General features: G+C 38.9%; 1 protein-coding gene across 1 annotated transcript in view; it reads right to left on the bottom strand.

The window, feature by feature from the left end:
* Positions 1–25,883, bottom strand: part of LOC107696699 (alpha-ketoglutarate-dependent dioxygenase FTO-like) — a 157,760-nt gene that overhangs the window by 29,960 nt on the left and 101,917 nt on the right. The gene's annotated exons all lie outside the window — the stretch shown is intronic.

Below are 25,883 nucleotides of genomic sequence, written 5' to 3' on the forward strand. Positions count from 1 at the left end.
AATGAGCAACAATATATAAGTGCAAATGACAAGTCTCGGTTAGCCTAACGCAGTACACGTAGCAAGGTGTGTGTGTGTATATATATATATATATATATATATATACACAAACAAAGAAAAACAAGTAGAATAGAAAGCTAGAGTTTTTTTTTTTTTTTTTTTTTTAAAAAAAAAAAAAAAAAAAAAAAAGCTATATATTACATATTACATTTTGAATATTGTAAAGAAAAAGACTATATTAGTTATTATTTTTAGTAGTAGTAGTAGTATTTAACATTAATATTATTATATGTATTATTTATGATCTGTTTATAATATAATATAATATATATAATATATATATAATATATAATATAAAATAATATAATAATAGTTTTGGTGCCTCAAATGCAATGATAATCATGTGATTATCTATACTACACACTGAGTGTTATAACTTAAGAAAAATAACATTAGTATTCTTATTACTATTATTAATAATAACAACATATCCAGATAATTGCTTGGTTTTAAAAAGAACTGTCAATAGAATCAGTGTGATCATTAGTGTTTAGACAGACTGAAAATTTTGTCATAAAAATTAAATTAGTGAAATACGTTAAGAATTACTGCATTAAAAATTAATGTTAGGAATTTACTGTCTAATGTTTTAAAGTTAACATGCTAACTTTGAATGCTCTAAAATGTACATTTTGACAATATCAATAAACTCTTTTTATAAAATTATAAAAAATATATATAAAAAAGATTTAACAAAAAATTTTCTGTAAACCCCTAGCATCCCAGAGACATTATGAAACCCCTGCCAAATTTGATGGGAAACGGGAACATAAAAATGTTGCCCCGTCAAATCAAGCGACACGCTTATATGAAAAGTAACTGCTTCACAGCAAGTGGAAGGGGAATATCATTCCAGCCAATCAAATCCATCTAATGTAACACTGTTCACAGTATAGGCAGAACTAGCGCACACACTACCTCTTCATCTCTCTTTGTGGTGAGGTGTTGACAGACCGGTGTGCTGCTGGGGGTCGCTGTGGTAATTACTAGCGCCTAGTTGCAGATGCTAAGGAGCGCAGGACCCTCGCATCCATCCCAGCGTTACGGCAGCGATAACCCCGCATCTGTGTCTCACATCACCCCTCTCTTTGTTAACAGGCCAGGCCTTCATTTTTTACTGCTGACAGCGATGCTATTCCTGTCATTTAGCCACATCTGCTTAGGAAAAGAAAAGGAGAGGGAGGAGGAGAGTGTGTGTGCACATATGCATATGTGTGTGTAAGAGAGCGGTAAGCACTTTAATTAATTGTGGAGAGATTACATGGTTCTCCAAGCGTGGAGTTTGTCATCAGAAGCCATTACACAGATCCATTAGCCGTTTCTCCACAGTGTCAAGACTCATTTGGAGGGGAGCGGTAAGTTTGAAGACAGACAGAAGAGTGAAGCTTGCGATGAGGGACGCTGGGTTGGGAAAAAAAGACACCTACAATTAGCCAGAGAGTGATCTGTAAACAAATATGTCCTTGCTATCCAGGCGACGCTTTATCAACTGTCACTCAAAACAGACAGGCAATGACTCGTCCAGCTAAAGCCTCAGGCTGGGATCTTAACGGGGGTCTTGTCAGTGGGCCTCGCCTGACAAATGATGCGCTGTTTTCTTTATCACACAGCGATGAGCTGAACGCTATCACTCTGAGTGATGCGAATGGAAGGAGATAAGACGAGCTTCCTCCCGGGTCAGGACCTTAACTCTGTAGCTATACATATTCACCTCAGGACACCAACTTCTCAAATAACCATACCTGCTATTGAGCCACACCTGACGACCAGTCACTGTAGGACGGACACATCTGTGCAGTTGAAACTTGTTCTGCTTCATAGGCTCTCAAACTATTCAGGCCAAAACCACCTTTGATCAAATCGGAATAACAAAGCACCACCCAGGTCTCAGAAGTGAGTGTTTTTTCTTCTTCTGCTACCCAGTTCAGGGCAGTACTTTTCTACTTGCCTTGCCTGCATTTTTTTTTTTATATATATATAAATTACTTTTTTTATAAATATTATTAGGTAACACTTTAGTACAGGGACCAATTCTCACTATTAACTAGTAGCTTATTAGCATGCCTATTATTAACATATTGGCTGTTTATTAGTACTTATAAAGCAAATATTGTGCATGACCATATTCTACAACCCTAATCCTAACCAATGCCTAAACTTAACAACTACCTTACTAACTATTAATAAGCAGCAAATTAGGAGTTTATTGAGGCAAATATTATAGTTAATGGTTTGCTAATGGTGAGGATCGGACCTTAAAATAAAGTGTAATCAATTATCATTTTTTAAATATAATTTATTATGCATATATATATATTTAAATGAACATTTATTATTATGCATGAAAACTTTTATTCAGCAAGAATGCATTAAAAACAGTAAAAGTGACAGTAAAACTACTACTAAAAAAAAACATCAATCATCAACATCAATGATAAGGAATAAAGAATATTTTTTAAACACCAAATCAGCATATTTGTTTCTGAAGGATCATGTGACTCTGAAGTGGGAAGTTATTTAAAATTGTAATAATATTTTACAATATCACTGTGATTACTGTATTTTTTATCAAATAAATGAAGCCTTAGTGAACAAAGGAGACTTCTTTCAAAAACAAAATCTTAGTGACACCAAACTTTTTAAGTATAGTGTAATTACACCGGGTTGCAATTAAGATATTAGTCAACTAGTCTGTGATTTGCCTAAACAACTAGTTGACTAATGGGTCTTAAAAGGATAGTTTACTCAGTATGAGTACACTAACGTTTATGTCGTTCCAAACCTGTATAACTTTCCTGTGACACAAAGATGATATTTTAAAATGTTTTGGGAAAAAAAGTCTTAGTGTTTTTTGTCCATACAAAATGGGGTCCAGTGTTGTTTGGACCGCAACATTCTCCATAATGGCTTCTTTTGTGTTCTACACACAGGACTGAAACAACATGAGGGTTAGTAAATGATGACAGAAGTTTTATTTTTGGGTATCCCTTTAACTAGAAGCCCAGGTTAACCTGACCCCATTTTCACTCATTTCTAAAGGGCCTTTAATAATACTGGGTTTTTCACAGTAAGAAGAGTCAGTGGGTCCTGAGGACAGAGGAAGCGTTTAGCACAAAGTAACACACCCACTCGATCCCTCCGCACAGCATGGCCAGGAAACAGCAGAACACAGCTAATCTCCACACTCCCCCATAAGCCATGCTCTAATTGGCCACACAGAGCGCAGACGCTGGAGAGAGAAAAGGGAAACCAAAATTAACAACTACAGAACTTTACAGTACAAGAGCAGAGAGAGAGAGAGACATGAGAGAGGCTGCATTGCACCAGTCAGGAGGCCAGCTGCAAACCAGGCCTTCCTCTCCCGTCTCTGCCACTCCGTCTCCCTCTGCGTTCCTCATAATTGGCCCTTATCCGTGCTCTGAGCATATGAGCATGCAACCGCGGATTCCTCCTCTCGCCACAATTAAAACAAGCATAAAAAGGTGGCACAAACAAACACTACACACACAAAACCATTCTGGGACACTGGGATATCCAAGAAACCCACAAAACTATAGACGACACCCTCAGCATTAGATAAATGGAAAGACAGATGGAGAAAAAAAGTGATCATATAGTACATCTGTCGTTAGTTTATAACTTTTCCCAAGTTTTCAAAAAATGAAAATATTGTTAATGAGCTCTCATGATCACATGATATTTCACTAGATATTTAACAACAAGCTGCTTTGGATTTACAGACCACTGGAATATGCCTGTTTGGAGCAAGAATAAAGAAAATGTGTTTTTTATTGCAGCTCTACACTCTGTGCATGTTGTTTGTTTATCACTATTTATTGTCTCAAACTAATTTTGGCACGTTTGTTTTTCCAGAGAAGCATAACAAGTTTCCTCTGTCCTGGTTTCTACACATTCCGTCCTACTTTTCATTCCACTTTCACTCCAAGATTCCAAATGTAACTTTTATTTAACTTCATTTAACTTAACTTTTTAATTTATTTAATTTAAATGGCAATCCACATGAGATGCACAAACACCAATTAGGTTTAACCTCAAATCTGACACAACCCATATTGACAAACAATATCTGAATGTGAATACGATTTGAAATCCACAGCAGAGGGAGAATTTCGACTGACCCTGCCAAAACAAAAATCTTACTCTATGGGAAAGAGCAGCCAGAATATTCTTCAAAACACGACATGATGGTGAGTAAATTATTTTAATTACAGCTTCGGTCAAACTATTCCTTTAACCAGATTTGTCAGGACAACGGACAGTAGAGTTAAACAAACAACATGTCTGCTCTCTTCAAATTTCGTCTCTTTTATCTGTAATTCTCTTTTGGAAAGTTGGATTTGTTGACATCTCACTAAACTCTGGTTCAGATTGAACCTGTAATTATACCCCATGTATCTCCACCTTAAACATTGTTTAACAGCAAAGATATGTCAATATGTCACAAATGCCAAAATGAAGTAGCTATTCAGTGCAGTGCTGTAAATTACCCAGAGGAATGTAGGGCAGGGCAGCAAAGAAAGAGAAAACAAGATTGTATAATTGTCATGATGACCCTCTTAGCCCGAGGCCTCCGCTTGTGCTCGATCCCAGTAAATCACGTGGGGGATCTGTAATGGCAGCATTCTTCACCTGAGAACATTCGCAACAAAAGGGCCAAACCCAAATCAGGCCTAACAACTCACCCACACTCAATGACATATGGTAAATATATCACACATTCATTCATTCACCCTTTCCATTCAGATCATCATACTGTACATTGCTTCCTTCATTGATTCATTCTTCCTCTAAAGCCTAGATCACACTGACAGTGATTTTATCACTGGAGCTCACTAGTAGATGCCCTAATGTTACTTGTGGTCTGCTTAAAGCTGGAATACACTACAAGACTTTTAAAATATGAACAGATTTTTAAAACACTAGGCATCATACACTTACTGACTTTGTAAATAGTCACAATGGAAAACTTGGCATCATACACTAAATGACTGAGGATCACACACGACCAGATTTTCGAGCAAACTCACGCATTAATGTGTGCCTTGTTGCTCTGAGACGCGTGACAAATAAAAACAATATGCCTTCTAAAAACGGCTCAAAATATCAAACATGTCTGATATCCTCCAACTGGATGGAATCAAAGTCTGAAGCTAAAAAAAATCTGAGTCTGTAACCATTATACACTATACAATTTTCTGTGGAATCTGGCTCTGACTTTCAACAACATGCATCAACTTCTCTAGACTGTACATTGGCGGAAAACTGGGGCAAAGATCGTGTAGTGTATTCCAGGCTTTAGTTGACCATAACTGTAGAAAATCTGATCATAAATAATACACAAATGCATTGCAGATAAATATAAAAAAAAAATGATTCAATTGTGTCAAAAGATCGATTTACTTCAAACTAAAAATTAACATTCTGGAGGAGTGTTTATAAAATATAAATAACAAATTTCAGCAGAACAACTCATAATATCACTAATGCAATTATGATTATCATATACGAATGAAATTCACTCAGAATGCTCACAACCTCTGACACTGTTTTCAGTGCATTTATTTTTTAAATATATTTAGGGAGTAGTCAATGTTCAAAAACTCCAATTTAAATAATCTAAGAATTATTTTCATGTAATTGCTGATAATCAATAAATGGCTAATACAATTACAATTCTATACTATTTTATAAAAAATAAATTAGAAATCATGTTTTAAATACTAAATCATTATAATGATGTTTTAAATTCATCACAACATTCTAATGTACATTATGAAAAAACAATATTTATTTAGAAAATTTAAAAAATCAAAAAGTTTAAAATTTAAAAGTTTGGTAAATAATAGCTGAATAATCAGTCATTTTGGCTGATAATCGATATGGTATATTGTGCATCCCTAATTATATCCTCTACAGTGGCAGGAAAAAAAAATCCTACACCTTTGTTCAATTGCTAGACACAACGACACCATCAAAAGACGGTGTTGCTCATGTTGCTGGACATAATCATCTCTCACTGACAATGAGTAATTTCTTGTCACTTTGCCGCCGCATCACACTGTCATTGTGAACGCAATTTAAAGTAGACACAGAGTGAATATTGATTCATGATAAATGCTTTTTCTTAAAGTGTGAAATCACATGACAGAGTCATAGACATTGTAACTGCTCCATGACAAAGCAGCATCCAAATGCCAGCATGTTGTGAAAAGTAAATAAACAAGAGTGAAAGACAGTAGGAGAGAGAGACAGAGAGGACAGACAGCAGAGCAGGAGAAGAGGAAGTGAAATGAAGACAATGGCAGTTTGCTGTATGAGGGGATTAGGTGTGATGTGACAGGGGGATCAGTGTTTCACCGCGAGACAGAGACAAAGACGCCGTGCCTCTGACACTACCTTGCTTTAATCGCCGAAGGAAGAAATTACCGATAGCGAGTGTACGTGTGAGCGCATGTATAGAGGGAAAGATTTCAAAAACACAAAAATGAACCAGTCTCTCAGAGAAAGAGAGAGAGAGAGAGAGAGAGAGAGAGAGAGAGAGAGTGTGTATCACACTATCATAAAAGGCAACTGCCTTGCTTCTCACTCGCTCGAGCATCCCCAACACTTCCACCTGCAACTCCAGGAGATCAGTCTTCAAACGCAGCGCTCATCTCAGCAGCTGTCACAGCATATAAAACCCCGTAGCTTTACATCCTTCCAGAGTCTTCGTGTAAACACGCGCTGGGGTTGCTTGCGTGAAACGACGTTTGTGAATTTTGACCTGCTTTTGATGCGAACGCAGATGGCTCGGAGGCAAAGAGACTCCGACTCGCTCTCCACGGGCTACTAAATCAACTCTTTAACTCGTGAAATCTGAATACAACCTCCTACACCAGAACTCCAGTGAGAAAGCATTGTGGTGCTGAGCATATTAGCGTAGCATCGCGGGATAACTAGCGCTAATCGTTTCCAGGTAATCAAATGAGCGCGATTTCCGCCGAGACGCTCGAGTCAGGTGCACCAGCGTACTCGGGACGGGCCTGCTAAATGGAAAACAGAGAAAAAAGGATAAATGAAAAGCTGTGAATTCCTGTCAGCGCTGATATGATGAAAAAGTGCTAATTAGCTTAGCAGGACCCCTCCTGTTTGACCGCTAACAGAGTAATGTAGCATAATCGCGCATGAGGCCTGGCGGGGTTAACCTTGACCCGACTCCTATTCTCTCGGCCTGAGCTAATCAATTCTACACTGCAGCTGGGGCCGCGAGTGTCACATCTCTCATTCCAAACAAACGTGCACACTTACTGCACCCTAATGGAGCTGCATTTGCCCCAAATCGATACAGGACAAGAGGGAAGTGAACCAGCGGGTGCTCATCTGAACCAAAAAACCGACCACAACAGGACAGGGTGTGGAGGCCAAATCTTAGCCTCAGATCAATGCACATGTACATGTCCAAATACACTCTTAAGTCCAATTCACACCACACAGACAAACAGCAACAAACACGTTTGTTGGATTTTGTTTGATCAGTCTTGTCGGCGTTGGTCGGGGTTTGTTTTCACCTGAGTGAACATGTTCAATCAGCGTTTGTCAGTGTCTGTTGGGGCAGTGTGAACATGACAGTTATTTTTCATAAAATTCTAAATCTAATGGCCAGCTTGTTTGTTGGCGTTTGTATGTGCGATGTGGATTTCAAAATAATTCCTTTTTTCCAAAAAGGGGTTTTTGTAGTGATTCCAAAGAACATGCGCCCCCAAACATTTTTTTTGGTGGTGGAACCCCTTAGACAAAATTAATATTTAATAATTAAAAGAATAATATTTTTTTACACAAGTAACATTACTAATAATCTTTAATAATACACTTTCAAAGTTTTTATCATTTTCAATCCTCCAGTTTTTATTTTGCCAGAATACTGGTGAAATTCTGTAAACTTCTGTCCACAAAATGTGTAAATAAAGTAAAACTAGAATTCTCAAATGCACACTAAAAATCACAGCACATGTCGAGTTGGGCTTTACTACATTTACTGTGAGATGATGAAAACACCGGATCATGAGCTGCTTGCATTAACACAGTGCCACGTTTCACTCTGAAACACAGTGCATCAGATTATACAGCTATTTAATTAAACTGCAGTCTTTTTATTATGGCAGAAAGCTATATCACAATTATAGTGCAGTCCCATTTATTTTTATTTTTCATTCAATATAATTATTAGCCTTTCATCAAGTCACGAACCCCCTTCATTTCCACCACAAACCCCCATTTGGGAAACCCTGCCATCGAAGAACCATTTCCTTTTAGTGAACAGTTAGAGAAACATTTTTCTTAGTGTGAATAACCTTTTAATGATCAAAAGCACCTTTTTTCACTATGAAGAGCTTTTTGTGCAATGGAAAGGTTACAATTTCTTCATGGAACCACAGACGCTAATAAAGAATTACAATTTTTAAGAGTGTACTATACACAGAGCCGTGTTCACTTTTGTTTGTTGTTGTCCTCATTAAAACATTTAAGAGCAGTCTATCATTCCAGCCCAAATGTGTCATTTTTTTTCTAAATCTTTACTTCAGGAGGAGGAAGCAAGAGCAGACCGCTAAAAAGATCCATCCAATCAATCCGGTCGGTTAATTCCCCCTCACCTCCAGTGGACCCGCTGTGGATGGCAATATTCCGTTTAGATTAATTCTGCTTAATACTAATTGGTCCTTGAGCCACGAGGACTCCGGGGATTGGCTCCCTTCGGTCCACTCTCGGAGGGCACGGCCACCATTGGAGGGCTGCTGATGAGTAGAACGTTTTATCAACGCAAACACGCTGCCAAACGTCCCCCAGGGCAGGAGCACACCCAGTAATTAACTCTCACACAATCCATAATTGCCATGTTTACATTTACTCCATCTGAAACAGAGAGCCGGCGAAGACGGAGGGAGGGCGAGAAGAAAAGAAAAATCAAAGAGGAAAAGGAAAATACTCGCACATTAAAAGGTGCAAAATTCATATTAAAATCTCTCTTTCTGCGAGTGTCTCTCGCCGTCTCTCTTTAATAAGCTCAGCGGGCTGGTTGGCGGCATTCTGCCCATCATTTATTTATTTTTTAGAGATAGCCCTATTAATTTCCCCCTTGCTTTCAAACGCTGCGGCGCGCAGCGGTGTGGACAGATCCCGCGTCCCCGGGGTGCTCCTCGAGGAAAGACATAAATGACCCAAATAAAGAGGGCTTTTGAAGGCTGCCGAGAGGCGCCGGCACCATTAAAACTAAATGAAGTGTTTATTAGCCATGCCGACAGCACTCTCAGCTCGAACAGATCAAGAGCCGTTACAGTTAATGTGCTCCCCCCCTGCAATACGCACCCGTTTGTTTAGTTCTGCCAGTGGGCCTGAAAAACCAAAGCCAAGGTTTTTTTTTTTTTCCCTCTCGGCTTCTTCTTTTTAGTCTCTTCTTTATGCAGGCGAGCACTCCCTCGCTTTCATACGCGCACATCTGATTCATCTCATCTTTATTCCTGCGAATTCACAAAAGTACACAGTCTAACACCGTGACACAGTCTGACAGCAACACAAAACCGAGAAGCCTGAACTCTGAGCGGTTCAAACACCCGATTGTGCACTTAACGTTAAGCACTTTCGCTCCCCTCCTTCTCGTTTTCATTCTCTCTCTCTAATTATAGTTTGCATTTCAGAGGCTTTGGACATGATGCCAGGAAACCTTTAGAAACAACTTGGAAACCGGCTGCTGCCTATTTGATGCTTTTTTATTAGCTCTGGCATCTCACTTAAAAAATAAAACTGGATACAATATGACATAAATTGTCCATTTATCTTCAGTATTCTTTTCAAATAATCATGAAGTTATTGTTTTGGTGACACACAACAGACTTCTGGTTCTTGCTTCAGTGTGTCTGATACCCGTGACGTCTCCTCTGCGCTCAGAATAGAAGGCGAGAATCATTTGCAGTGCATTATTTTCTCATTAATGTGCACTTAAGATTTTTAATGCAATAGCTACTTTAATATTTTTTCCCCCTTAATAACAGTATGCAAGAATGAGAATAATGGTCTTCATTTGGAGGGGAATTAAAAGAGAGTGCACAGGCAATGAAAGTTGTGAAAACTGTAATATGCAACTTCAAAACAGTGAGGGTGTGTTTTTATTCCTCAAACACATACACACACACAAGCATCTCTAATTATTTTTCATAACCTGCAGCATTGTGCAGTAATATTGTTCAGATCCTGTTCTAACCTGTCTATCTCTGATGGCACGTACTCTATCTCCATTCCTAACCCTAATCATAATCTGCGAGACTTACTGCCTTAAATTAAGTTTTACTGTAAATCGCAGGCTTTATGTATGAAGACTGATGTTAGATGCAAAACACTTTTGAAGTCAATATTCATATTTATATATAATATAAATTATATACAAGTATAAATATATAAGTATATACATAAATATATACAAGTATTTTTTTTTTATATATACATATATGTGTATTTATATATAGATGATAAATATACACAGTACACACACATATAGTATATAAACAAACTTATTTTGAATGCGATTACTCGCGATTAATCACTTTGCATCCCTATATATAATATATAACTATAAACAACATATTTATTATAATTAGAATAAACAATTATTCCACCCATGATAGTTCATTATATTAATAAAGATTGTGTGATAACAGGCGTTTATTGTAATGCAGCTTTGAATGCAGCTTATGAAATCAGAATTCCCTGACTTTTACGATAAACAAATAAAAAAAGACATTTCCAAACAATACAAAACTGAATTGAAAAATAAAAGAACTAATACATTTTTAAAAAATGAATAAAAGTGAACAAATTAAATAAGTGATACATAATTAATACATATCTACCAACCAGTCCTACTGCTTTATTCATTTGTGACTTGTGAGTAAACAAGTTTCCAAGTTTTTAAATGTTCTGTTGGTTTTCTGGACTTCAGGATCTGTCACGCAGTTCTCACCTCATAAAAGTCTTTCCTTATTGTAACACTTTGTTGATTTAGAAGAACAACAACACGAAGGGAAACAAACGGCGGAGTTGTATTTAATGTCTGTTCCTCACAGAAGCTATCCCCACTGGTTGGGCCCTCCATCAATGCCAGCTTGTACCTTTAGAGCTCAACACAGTCAGCATGATTTATTCAGCTTATTAGAGTTCATTATGACTTAGACAAACACTGCAGCAGCTCACACACAAGCAACCAGCAGAGAGGTGGGACCCGCACCTACTGCTACCGTGCATCAAGCTCGGGTCCAGGCCGCTCCCACGAGTTCCACATTGTCTCTAATCTAATTCTGCATACGGATCCGTTTACAGGCCCAGTCAAAAGCCCCTGTGATAAAACACCTCCTCTTTCCGCTGCAAACTAACTGGCATTAGCATATAAAACACTGGCTGGAGGTGAAAGCATATATTAATGCCTTTCTTTTTGTGTGTGTGTTGGAAAATGAGTTTACATAATTGCAGGATAATTTCGCCTTAAGTGAAGATGCGAAGCGGCGCCAGCGTAAGCCGAGAAATCCCGGAGCCGTAGCTGGTAGCCATCCTAAGTTCTGCTCTCCGGAGATAATGCAGCCCAGCCAAAATGAGAACACTGATCCAACAGTGCCAAAAACAGCTGTTACTATTCATGATCTTCCCAAACGTCTGTTCTACAACTTCAAACTACTCAGAGCAGTTTCTCTCCGAGCGCAACATGCAGGCTCCCTTCAGAGAGCTCGTTCGTGCGAAATCAGAACGCTACAGTACGGATTCGCACACGCCGCGTTCCCAATAAAGCTCGCCGCAGTTTTATGGTGAAATTGGCCCGTTTTCACACCCGCTTGTTCATTTATCAGAATGGCATGTTATTCTTTTGACTGTAAATCATGCAGACTTACGGAATAAAGGGTAATTTAGAATCACCTGCAGGCCTTTCAGCTGTTCCGCTCATTACAAAAGAACTCTCTCATAAGAACTCCTCAAACACTATCTCAACTTAGATCATCAAACATGACAAATGGAGAGAGAGTGAGGGAAGGAGCGCGAGAGATCGACTTAAACACACCCCTCTCATCTCTTAATAACAGTCTGAGGAGGCCTGAAGGAACGCGTGCTGTGAGTCCAAATACCGCATCGGTTGAGTAAATTAGTCTAGGCTAATGTCAATGCTCAGCTACATCAAACGCTCGTCAGGTTAGTCATTAACCAAGACAGCAGCTCTGGGCCTCTGCATGTCGGAGCAGGAGGCGCGATTATCCAGTCCTGATCCGACACGGCCCGTAATGGTGGGAACTGAGGTAGTACATCTGTATATGACAGTCACCCGAGGCTAGAAGATTTTTCACAGGTGAGATGCGCTCGCCGACACCGACGCAGTAACTCACCTGCCCGTTGCACAAGCGCTCCACCCTTTACCTGTCCCCTCCAGCTTTATGTGTGCACCTGTGCATGCTGGGTATGTGTGTGAAAGAGAAAGAAGCTTTACTTTACATTAGCCCGACGACACCTGCTGGTAAAAGAGGTGAATTCACACAAAATCGTGAGATGTTGTCTATATAAATTAACGCTTTTCATTTATGGACGCGCATGTGTGTGTGTGTGTATGTGAGTGCCTCGAAAGTGTGTGTATCCCCTGTCAACCCCCTGCATTAGCATCGCGGCATGTGTGTGTTGTAGTAATAAGCAGCGAAGGCTCCCATTCGTCAGAAAATCTGCCGCACGTTTTTTTTTTTTTTTTTTTTTGCGACAGCCATGTCAAGCTATACAGTAATAAGCAATAATGTGTAGATAACGAACACTATTAGACAGCTCTGCGGTGGGGACGTGTGCGTGTGCTCACGCTTTTCAGTAAGACAGGGCCAGAAGGGGGTGGGGGGACAGCTTTCAAGTTCAAACAGTTCATGGTGAATGTTTCAAACCCAATTCACCGCCCCAGTAATCAGCCAGGCAGAAAAAGAAGAATATATAAACCATTAAACAAACATTCGCTTCAGGGAGAGAAGAAACACCTGCTTCTGACTACAAAAAAGAGAGATAGAGGCAGAGAGGAATTATCTGAGCTGTACAACAGGCTTTAGGACCAAATGACACACTGACGACTGACAGGAAGTGTGAGAGAGGACAAAGGTGGACACTACCCCTAGCTGCATTTATCAGTACCTAAAACATGATTAAGGCCTGGATCTAATAGTCTAGATTAGACTACACTCATTTGCAAAAGTGAGTCACACTTAAAGGGATAGTTCATCCAAATATAAATATTCTGTCATCATTTACTCACACCCACATCATCAAACATGTATGACTTTCTTTCTTCTGTGGAACATAAAAGATTATGCTTCTTTGAAGTGTTTCATCCATACAATGAAAGTCAGTGGGGTTCAATGTTGTTTGGGCCCCAGTGACTTATGGACAAAAACAGTTGAAATCAGTTGAAACAGAACACTATATTGAAATGACATGAGGGTGAGTAAATAATGACAGATTTTGAGTCTAACCAACCAATTTAAATTGCAAAAAAGGACTTATACTTATAAACAGCAAAAGTCTGGTCTTAAAATATTCACATGTGCATTCTCTGTCATGAAAACAAACAGCAAACAGCAACGAAAATGCTACCTTTTGGGCATTATTTGTAGCATATAAACAAATACTACAAAATGCTACAAAAAATTGTTGCAAAAAAAAGAAAGAAAGAAAGAAATCATTGAAATAATAATAAATAAATAAATAAATAACTTGTTTTCAAACTTTTGGTTTTCAAACTTGTTAATGCCAAAGACCCACAAATAGGATGAGCGCCATTTGATGGACCCCCTTCCTAAAATATTAAAGGCAACAATTACATAGAAATGTTTAAAAATAAATAATCGACTGTTCTCACTGTATTAAAGCCAATATAAAATATTAAAATATTCCTTTAAAAAATATTATTATTAAATTCTAAATTACGTGGGGGGTATATATATATATATATATATATATATTATTGTTCTAAAATAGGTTTCTAAAAGGGTTCATAAAACTAAACTGAAGAAGTATATAGAAAACAATTAGTTAAAGGGATTTTGAGACTGCACATGGAAACACTGACTTGAGAAAAAATAATAAGACATGAGACTTCACCTAAAAAGACTTCTACATCAAATTTTCTACATCTGTTGCATGCTTAATGGTATTTATGACCATCCAAAAATCATCAGACCACTAGGGAAAATTTCCAAAATAGCAACTTCAACGTTCACAAGTGATGCAAAAACACGCAGCCGTTGATAATTCTTAAAACAAAATAGCGCATTTCCAGTACCTATGAAATGTTGAAAGATCCAACAACCACAACGGGAGCCAGGATAAAAGGCCAAAAATGAGTCAGCGGCTCCACATGCTAAAAACCAACGGAGTGCAGCTCTGCCCGTCTTGTGACGCTGCCCACCCGCACTATTAAAGACGGCTGTTACAGCTGATAATTCATTGGTAAACCAAATAAACACATTTCTCCCAGGGGAGAAAGGAAAAGAAGAGTGAAAGAAAACCAAAAAGAATGACAGAATGAAAGAATGGGTGTCTGAAGGGGTAAAACCACATTTGGGGTTTCATGCTATACAACTGATCTTCCGTTCTCCCCCCTCGCTGTTCAAGTCTCTCATTAAAGAGCAACGTTGAAACCGGAGCTCAGCTTAATGTTTGCCGTGTTTGGAGAAGCACACAACCCATTTGGCTATAATAGCAACCTATTCAGAAACAAACCCCAAATGAAAGGAGGCCAGCATAGCCAGCCGGCATCGGATTATTTTGAAAAGGGGAATGATATGACCGTGAAAAATTGTAAGCTGCAATTGAATATAAACTAAAGTGCACAGCGCACCATCCATCCATCGCTCTTAACCTACACGCACTAACATGTCCTCATAGACGTGGTTGTGTGTGCGCACCTTTATCACTTTCTGTGCAGGAGAGATGTGTACGAGGGGCCTTTCACACTATCCAGACCCTCATTCCTGTCCGATGCAGTCACCTGATGCGTTTTCCTCTCAGTGACTATCAGTAATGTATGACCTCTCAGATCTGAAAGCATATTCATTGTCAGCATAAAGATATATACTAGTGTCAAAGAGTTATCAGGTTTGAGAGCATCAAAAAAGCCTGCTAAAACCTGTTCCACCGTCTGTGACACACACACACACAGGCTGTATTTCATCTGTAATCACATAATTACCGGAGCAGTGCCTGTGACGGACATGTTACATGTCATGGCCTCCAGCAGAACTCGCTGAGGTACAGCAGGACGTGTCAAACTCTTGCTGTCCAAAATAAGTTTGGCAGTCACCCTAATTCACTCTCACTCGTTTTCTTTTTTTTCTAGCCGTTACCCTCTACACCCTCACTTCCACTCTCATTTTCTCTTTCTCTGTCTCTCTGACCTAGACATTCTTCCTCCTCCTCCTCCCCGTCTGTCTTTCCATGTCCCGGGCACACTGACTCTCTCCTCCCTAGCTAATTGGGATGGTCTGTACACGTTTGGCCCACTCGATCAGCTTACTTTCGGTCTCTGTGTGGGGAGAAGCTGTGATCTGCCATGCATTCCTTTTTGAGTGAACACACCTTTACCTGTACTCTCAAATATATACTCCATGGCCCAGAGCTATAGACTAGAGAACACTCCTCACACCTGCAGATAACTCAGCTGCAATTTGTCTCTCTCATGTTCAAGACTGTTTTATGAACGACTGAGGACAAGGTGAAACAGAGAACACAAGCTGAATGCACAAATGCATGTGTGCGCACAAACATGTACAAAATTCATTCTGAACATACCAAAAGCCTTGTTTATCACATATGATACCAATTTGAATGTTAAGTCAGTGTCAGTGGTTCAGAAATAATTGATAATGTACAGTCAGTTGCACAAAAAAATAAACCCTAACAGGATAATCAGGTCTCTAATGCAAATCAAAGGGATCTTGAATCACCCTGAAGGACTAATGACCGTTTCTCTCTCTCTCTCTCTCTCTCTCAATATACATATACATATTAGGGGTGTAACGATACACGTATTCGCATTGAACCTTTCGGTACGAGGGTTTCGGTTCGGTGCGCATTACAAACCGAACGATTCGTTGGACTAATCATATTACATATGGAAACTAAAAGAGCTTTAAGTGTGTGAAATATAATGTTCTCAGTGCCACTGCACTCAACAAGGCAGCCCAAACGACGTAACAGGCAATGTGCTGTCTGCCCCACGATAACCACCTTTTGCTGGGGTGCATCGAAAGACAATGATCTTGTATCAACGATAGCAAAAGATATTGTCAAAAACAACAATTATTGGCAATATTAAGAGGATTTGGCATTTCCAGCTAATGTAGGCCTGTTACATTCTTGTTTTTATTAGGACTATTATTATTATTATTATGAAGTTATTTTTATTATTTTACATTTATTTTATTTTTATTTTATTATTATCATTTTAATATGTTGATTTATTATCAGTGTTGAAACTGTTGTGCTGCTTAATATTTTTTGGAATATTTTTGTGATACTTTGTTTGATGAATAAAGTTAAAAAGAACAGTATTTATTCAAAATAGAAATATTTTTTAACAATATGTCTTTACAATCACTTTTTATACATTCAACACATCCTTGCTGAATAAACGTATTCATTTCTTTTTTTCCAAAAAAAAAAAAAAAGAATGAATGAATGAATGAAAAAATGTACTGACCCCAAACTTTTGAATAGTAGTGTATATTGTAACACAACATTTCTATTTTGAATAAACACTGTTCTTTTTAACTTTTTATTTATCAAAGAATCCTAAACAAAACAAAAAATCTAAGGTCCCAAAAAATATTAAGCAGCACAACTGTTGATTATAAATCAGCATATTAGAATGATTTCTGAAGGATCATGTGACACTGAAGCCTGGAGTAATGCTTCACATGAATAAATTACATTTTAAAGTATATTAAAAATAGAAAAGTTATTTTAAATTACTGATCCCCAAACTTTTGAACGGCACTGTATAACAATCTTTTGAAACTGAAAGCATCTAATCACTGTAAATATTACATTGAAAAAAAGAACACATTTAAACTATTAATGGTATGAGGAAATCATACTTCAAATGCCTAAAATGTAAACTATATTGGTTTCTACATTCCAGTGCAGAACCAGTTTTCAATTTCTTTGTAGTTAAAGTAACTTCAGAGCAACAGCATAGCTCAGGGTCACTGTCGTCCCATCTTCCACGTCTGTTAGCCTAGAATCATCCCCGACCCCTCCAGACAAGCACGCATACACACAAACGCTCAAGAACGCACGGCTACAGAGGCTTCCCTCCCATTAACAAGCCTTTCAAGACAGCTTTCCATCCCTGACTAAAAGCGATCAGCACAAGGCTTGGCCTGGCCTGCCTGCTCAAATCCAGTCATGGATATCAGCAGCTCTCTGTGCTCTCCGGCTGCTGGGGGCTAGGCTTTATCACCATGCAATGCTATGCTACGACAGGGCGAGAGTTCATCAGAAGGGATTGTAAAGAGCTGTGACACATTCTTATCCACACCCTGTGCACTGGCATGACAAAAGTTGGAAGAAATAAATAACTCTAGAAAACGCTGCTTTATGTTTAATAGATCGTGGTGGAGCCACTTTGAGGAGCTTACCCTTCCATCAGGACGTCAACTTCATGTTAGGACATCAAAGTTTACTTACTACTACTTCTTCAACACATAAGAAACTTCTGAAATGATGCTGCTCTGATCAGAAGGTTGACAGTGGTTGCAGGCTTCTGTAGACGGGATACTGGAGTTGTTAGCATCACAATCCGACTAGACTGCAAATTTAGCTATTCACGCTGATACGTTTTGATCAGTCTGCTTAACAAGAAACATCTCCTGAGAATTCATGCATGTCACGGCAATGAAAAGCACAAGTACTCCATCAGAAGTACTGAAAACACTGACGTGCCTTTTGTTGAGGCAGCTTTTGTTTCGTCAATTGGCTGCTGGAAAAAGGCAAATAAAACATGGTTGAGAGCCAGCTGTGATCTCTTACAAAACATCTGATATGGATGAAGGAATAGTAACGGGAGATGATGTATCTCAAACATGACTGCTTTGGGTTAGAAGAAAAAAACAACTAAACAGGGAACACTGGATAGCCTTGGCCCACTGGAAACAACCAAGGACACCGTATGTTAGACACAAAGAAAATTGAGGGGTTTGTCAGCTCAATGAAACAGTGACAGGAAACAGATTCTCTAGCAAGCTAACTTGAAACACTATTGCTGAATTTGTTTTCAGCCACAAAACTAGGAAGCAACTGGTGGCAATCGAGATCCCAGAAATGTGTGGTTCTCCTAAAGTTTGAAGTATATTCCCAAATCAGTGTCCCAACTGTTCTAACACATGGATAGTGTTATAATGAATACACACAAAAAGAAAATGGCTCTCACGAGGAAGTGCTTTTTAGTGAATCAAAAACATACAGCACAACCAGTGTAGCCTGATTTCCAAAATAAAGTGCTCTTATGAGCTGCTTATAAAGTTTCTGGATTGAATTAGTCCAAATCACTGTCCTATAAATTTATAGCATTAGCAGAGAGAGAATTTATTTCACTTGTACGCAAAAATAGACATTATAAATAAAATATCCACATAATTTTTCAAAGCAGGAGTAAGTTACTTCCTGTGAATGTGAGAGACATCCAATTCATTAGTTGCTATAAGTAAACGGCTAGATAAAACAACAGTGAGGTCAACTTTAAGACCATTTTTGCTACAACCCAGTGTTTATGAGATGAAATTTAAAATAATATGATAACCAATACCAGTCTGCATCATAAAGCAGCATAATGGAAAAGGTAAAATTACTTTGCCTGTTCTTAGATTAAAAAATAAGGTGAATACTTGAATCTGAATCAAAGCTGTAATCAATACCCATCTAATTACAGCCAGTAAACAAACATCAACATTGTTCTGCAGTCAAATACTACACTATTTAAATAACAAACTACTAAGCTGAATAGAATGGCCTGAAATAGATGTTCTAATGGATTTAAATTGATACAACATTTGACAAACATTTGACAAACTGCAGCTGGGAAGAAAACGTTTTACGAAACCTCTGGAGACTGACATAGAAGTGTTTTTAGAGAGCCACACATGTAAGAAAGCAAAGTGAGAGACGCTTTAGGGATGTGGGTTTGACAACGAGCCGGAAGCTACTGATGAAATTGGAGGATTACTGGAACCGTGGTCTTCTGGGAGCAGGGTTTGAGACTGTTGGTGATGGACTAAATTCAATCGAGGAACAGGGTTGGGTAACATGAACTGGACAGAAATGAGCTCTAAGACTGTAAGAGGGGTTTTGGGGTTTTATGGATTAATTCAGTGGAGGTTGCCTATTACTGTGTGAGCGTCAGCTGGACAGTTTGTCTTTTCTTTATCCTGCCATTTTGCAGAAGTTTGCGTTTTTGAATATCAGAGCGGAGCGAGTCTTCTCAATGGACTCTGACAGGATTATGGAGGGCTGCGCCACATTCTGGTCAAACAGCTCAGTGGCAAAGCTGAGAGCTATTAGGAGGTGATTAGGTAACCGGTGGCTGTTTACAAAGGTTGAGCCCGGGGTCTGAGCTGGATAACAAGCACTGGGATGGAATCTGCAGAGCCTGATCCGGCCGACTTGAAGGCTTCAGCTTGTATCCGCTAGCAACTGTCACTATGACCCCATCAGCCAGCCAACGAGCAACTCCTTAAGATGCCGTAATCCAGAGAAACAGTAGTCTGGCAAGAGCGCCAAGGGTTATGCCTGGCAGAGGTTAGTATGCAGCCGTCACGGGGTGTACGGGATGAGATGCAGGCCACGGTGACCCTGAACAGGAGTGATAGAAGCATGTGTTTCTTTGCTTCTGAAGAGGGTCTTAATGAGGTCTATATGCCTGTCCACCTATACGGAAAGAGTCTGGGCAAGAACAATTTCAAAGGACAGATGAGGAGGAGTAGGTCAGGCCTTCAGAGGGAGAGGAAGACAGAGGGATCGGGAGTGAGACGAGAGAAAGGGGAAGAGCGCGCTATCTGGCTTGGCACCTAATCAAAGGGATTAGGTTTGAAGAAGCCAAGCCTACAGGTTATCCTTCAGGAAGCATACCAAGTAGTTATCAAAAACACCTCGGTTCAAAGCAGCTCAATTTTCCTATATTTCCCATTTGGCCCAAGCCTCCAGGGTTTGTTTCTAGCTAATAAAGGGTGTCAGAGATGTTTGTACTTGCATGCTCTAGGAGACAAAGAGAGAGAGAGAAGTGTGTGTTTAAATGTAGTCCAGGTCTGTCCTCATTCTCACAGCACAATCAATCACCCTGAAGACAGTTGAGGAGAAACGTGAGATCCCTGTGTCTCTGACTAGGAGATTTAGCACAAAACAAGCAGTGCAGGTAGTCAGTCAAATCTATAACCTGTGATTAACCTGTCACAGATAGTGTACGTGTATGTTTAGGATGGAAAGTACTTTGTGATGAAAGTAGGTGATAACATTTTCTTCTTAAGTGGAGTGGCACTATATTGTTCTAAAAATTCAGATTCAGTAGATATTTTACATGCAATGTTAATCTCATCAACAAAATTACTAATATTTTTGGGGGTTTTGGATTTTGTCATGATAAAGACAAAGCAAAAAATAAGCATCATGACAATAATAATAAAAAAAATTAATCATAATGAGACGGAAAAAAAAAAGTTTTAAGTAGCAAAAATATAATTAATATGACTGTTTCAAATAATCCTGTCATAGTCAATAAAAAGCCATACAACCTAAAAGGTGAAAAAAGACAAAGACATTTATATTATTACAAAATATTTATATTTCAAATAAATGCTGTTATTTTGACTGATACTTTCTATTGCTCAATGAATCTGGAAAAAGTAACACAGTTTTCACAAAAATATTAAAGGGGTCATATGATGCTATTTTAAAGATCATTATTTTGTGTATTTGGTGTAACAGAATATGTTGACATGCTTTAATGTTCAAAAAACACATAATTTTTCAAATACTGTACATTATTGTAGGTCCTCTATGCCCCGCCTCTCTCAAACATGTTGTTTTCAACAAAGCCCCCTCCTTCGACAAGCGCAGTCTGCTCTGATTGGCCAGCTGAACCAGTGCATTGTGATTGGCCGAACACCACAAGCACGCGTCGGAAATGTAAAGCCCCTTACCATAATCGCGAGCTTCATCTTTCAAAGTAAATATCAAGACAGTTAATAATGTAGTTAGGTTTACCATCAGTTCAAGCCCGAAAGGGCAACAGAGTCCAGTGACAGACACAGTGATGATGCAGTACACAAGACGCGGTTAAGACAGCTGACATGCTATGATTTCTGACAGGCAGTTCACTCTCCTGTGATGTGACCCTGTTCCCCTCACACACACACACGACGCGTTACTCTGCGCTGCGCAAAACTCGGCATTTGAACAGTCAATAGCAAATACTTAAACTAATAACAAAACATACTTACAGTCGCTGATTCGGAAGCGCCAGATTGTCATAGCAAAGTCGGAATTGAGCCCTTTTTTTTTTTTTAAATAGCCTTTGTGCACAGCAAGCCTTGTACTCTTCTAGGTTCAAAAAACTGTCGTCCATAAAATGCGTTGCACAAATTCGAACATCTGGGTTGTGCTGTTCTGTTGTAAATAAATCTTAACCAATGATTCCTAATTGCATCTACTTCCGGAATAAAGTGCTTTTGCGTTCGCACTTAAACACACACCGTCTCCCTGACATGGCTGCATCAACACTACTGCTGTTCCTGAAACCACGCCTTCTTTCTTTGCGTGAACATTTGGGCGTGCACCAAGAGCTTGTAACACTCCAAAGAGAAAGGAAAAATTGAAATCGCATCATATGACCCCTTTAAGATTGCTTAATATTACTTATTTAATATTACTGCTAGTCAGAATGTGTATGTTGTTTCGCACTGACTAAAACCAATAAATAGAATATGAAAAATTATTAAATAAATTTAAAGCACATTTACATCAAAAAATACAAAAACTGCAACTAAAACTCTGTAAAAATGAACAGATCTTGCTGCCATGATGTCAAGCCGTAATAGCCCAGGGCATAATGTTTGGCACCAACACACGCACTGTCTTAACCACTTAAAAACCCATCCTCTGGTTCTACAATAGCTCCTTCAACAGTTTACACTACCCAAATCTGAAGGATCCCGATTTACAGACGTACATTACTGGGGCCCAGACCTGCCAAAGCCGAGGTATGGCTTCAATAGAGCCATCCATCTGTCTGCTGTTAGTGCCATTACATCCAGATGGGCCTTTAATTGTATTTCTGTCCAAATTGCAAAGTAGCTACTTGGAAAAGAAGCTAAAATAACATACAAACAACAGCAACTATGATAACAAGAAGAGCTGGAGTGGAATGGAAAAGAGATCAAACCAAGGCTTACAAAGTTCAACGCCACCCTTTGAAAGCGGATCCCCAAACATTACAGCAACGTATTGATTTACTCGGAAATTTGGTGTCTCTCTCTCTCTCTCTCTCTCTCCACGCCAGCACACCGACCTGAACCACACAGGAGGTCCCACAAATAGCAGTCGTCTGATTTTTCCAAAACATAAAAGATTAATACCTTTATTCTTTACAGAGGGAGTAAGAGTGGAAAACAAGGCAGAAAGAACTAAGAAAGTAATAATAAAAGGGAGGTCAAATTGGTATTTGGAGAAAGTGAGTTAGTGAGCAAAATTAGATATCCAGACCCAGAGGTAACTTTAATAAGAGATAATAAGAAAATGTCTGACTTTTGTGTACAGGATTGAAAACGTGCTCTCAGAAAAGGAAGCCGCTGCTCCTCTCGACAAACACAATCTCGCCCAACAAAGAAGACGTTGTACTTGAACAGAAAGTAATTTATTCAGTAGCTCATTCTAGCCATTAGAACATGGAGGACGGATTAGTGCTGGCACAAGAACAAATGCTTTAAAGCGAGGCCGTAAAATCAAGAACAACAAATCGATAGCATATTTAAAGTTCAAAAACAAAGAACCAGCTAAATGCGGTCAAGATAGTCTTCCCACATGAAAACCACACTAACCTTTAAAGTCCCACCAATAATTTGTATTGCTATTCTGTTCTGCAGTTAAAAAACTAACTCTTCCCATCTAACAGCACGGCTCCAATACACCTTTCTAGTAAAGGTCTTTAAGAGCCAAACGCTTCATGCCAGAGAATAAAAAATTATAGACGCACAAGATGGGCCAACAACACTGGGCTAAATATAGCGTGCGCTAACTAGACGCTTGGGAAAGAAACAACGGACAAAAAATTGTGATACCTGGTCCAATTCCCAGCTCCCATTAGGAAAGGTTACTCTTCTCACTCCTACCTCGCTACACTCTATTAAATACTTATTAAAGGTGCAATAAATGGTGATACGAAGCAGTTATGAGCACCCCAGGCCAGCATGTGTCTGAAAGTGCTGTTTATGAGATGAGTGTTTATTACAGACCGCAGCTTATCATCATGAGGAAGCTCACAACTGTGTCGCTAACAAAGCAGCTATTAATTTCAATTTAGCCTGATGCTAAATGTGTAAACCGCATTACTGCATGCTAAACCAAAACAGCCGCTAAGTCTTATAAGAGTAAATATAGACATATAGAGTATGAATTAAAGCAGTCTTTATATCATATTGTGACAGTGCTTCACAGCGGGGCTTTGATGGCAAGATTTAATCTGTAATGAATACGAGCTTCAGAGTATATTCACTGATACATAAAACATATCCTCACTTACTCCATCCCCCCTGACCGTACGCTTCTCATCTGATTTACCCGACCAAGATAATATGTACATAAACATCTCAAACTCATTCAGATATTTTTGCAGGAGTGTGCGCAGCATATTTAAACTGATCTGTGGTGGATTTGCATCTGCAAGCGTTTTGAAAAGGCTTGTCCATAATAAATGCGAGTCTTTTAAGCCATGTTTACCATTACACAATCTCCATCCTCTGACAATCAAACGCTGCTAACGCCACATTCCACAGGACATGAGGATCTGAATTATTCACTCCACCATCACTGGCAATGATTCACATTCGCAGAGATAAAAACGTGACGAATGCATGCTCAAACGTGCGCATGTGATGCAGTAATGATATTAAAAAAATGAAAAATAGTTCAACTGACAGCTGAATTCTTTTGAACCCTCAAACTTGTGCTGTTTTTCTCTAATAAGAGTTTTGGGTCCCTACTAAGATCATCCTGTACATTTCTTTATTCGTAGGCATACCAGAAATATGGCTTTTCCAAAAGTAAAGAACCAATAGCAACAATAATAAGGACACAATATGAAATGAAAATAGCTGATTTAATAATTAATTTCATTTTTAAAAAGCAAATATCTAAATACATAAATAAATCAGACTAGGTTCCCAGGTGGCTCCAAGACAAGAACCTCTCTGTACAACATGCATAATTCACGGCTGAAGATATGTGTTTTAAATGCTGCTGAAATATAAATGCAGCATATGCTAATTTGTCTGCTGGGTCTCCCACACTTTTATTTGGGCAGTTTGGGCATAAACAGTCAAAAAGAGAAAGAAAGATCACGAAATATGAGACAAGTGTGGTCTCACCAGGGCGAGGTTTGGAATCCATAATTAGAAATAAAAAGGTTGAAAAAAAGCTGTAATTTAAGGCTGTTTTCACACTTGGTTCAGCTGCTTCATTCAAACCTGAGGTTGATTTCCCTACTTTTCCTATTGTATTTTTGGACTACAGTTTGTTTGCAACATCAAGGTGAGTGGCAGATGTTTACCATTGTAACTAGGTTACGAAAGATGCCAGATTATTCATGTTTTTGTTGCAATGGATTTGCCACTAAAACACACACACACACACACACACACAAAGAACAGCACTTGTGTTTATCTGCCACCGGCGAAAAGGGTGTGAGCTGCTTTGTAAAGGTTATATTTTATATCAATATATTAACCAGAGGCATGCACTGATCACACATCATCAATAGTGGTTTACCTTCTGTAATACAGAGTGGATCACATTCACACCAACAGTGAACTGTACCACAGTTCGTACAAAACAAACTCCAGACCACCACTTTAAGCACACTTCTCACACCAACCGAACAACCTGAACTATGGTAACAAACGGACTCTGGTCTGCTCCAAAAGCTCTGGTGTGAAAGCACCCAAGAGACACCAACAGAGATTTGTTCCAGTTTACATCATTTTTATGGTTGGCCAGTTGATTTTTGATCTGCATACTGATTGCAAAATGTTTAAATGAAATAGGACAGCCATATGGTCTTTATTCTAAAACGGGTGAAGTATATACCCTGAGAAGGGTGATGAAAGCGAGAGAGGAGAGTGGGATGGCTATGAGAGGCTCATTGTTTATGAAAGAATGAGAAGTGCATTTATCCATAGTGTGTCTCTTTAAGTTGATTGACTTCACTGAAATCCCAGCAGTGACTCCTAACAGAGACAACCTGCAGTGCTGCCAACCTGCTCTTCCTTTCTTCCTCTCTGTAAGTATCTCCCAGATGACTGGCCAATCACCAACATACTGCACAAACCGAACCTCACACCTCCTAATGATGCACTCGAACATCTACACGTACACAACAATCATAGTTAAAAATGATCTCCGTCCATCCAGTGTGTAGTGCAAGTCAGTGGAGTTAGTGTAATAGTGTGTGACCTCCCAGTCTGCATTGTGCATGGGAAATTGACAGAGTGCTAAGTGTGGCA

The sequence above is a fragment of the Sinocyclocheilus anshuiensis genome, unplaced genomic scaffold (assembly GCF_001515605.1).
Source record: "Sinocyclocheilus anshuiensis isolate Anshui unplaced genomic scaffold, SAMN03320099.WGS_v1.1 scaffold354, whole genome shotgun sequence".
Taxonomy (NCBI): Eukaryota; Metazoa; Chordata; class Actinopteri; order Cypriniformes; family Cyprinidae; genus Sinocyclocheilus; species Sinocyclocheilus anshuiensis.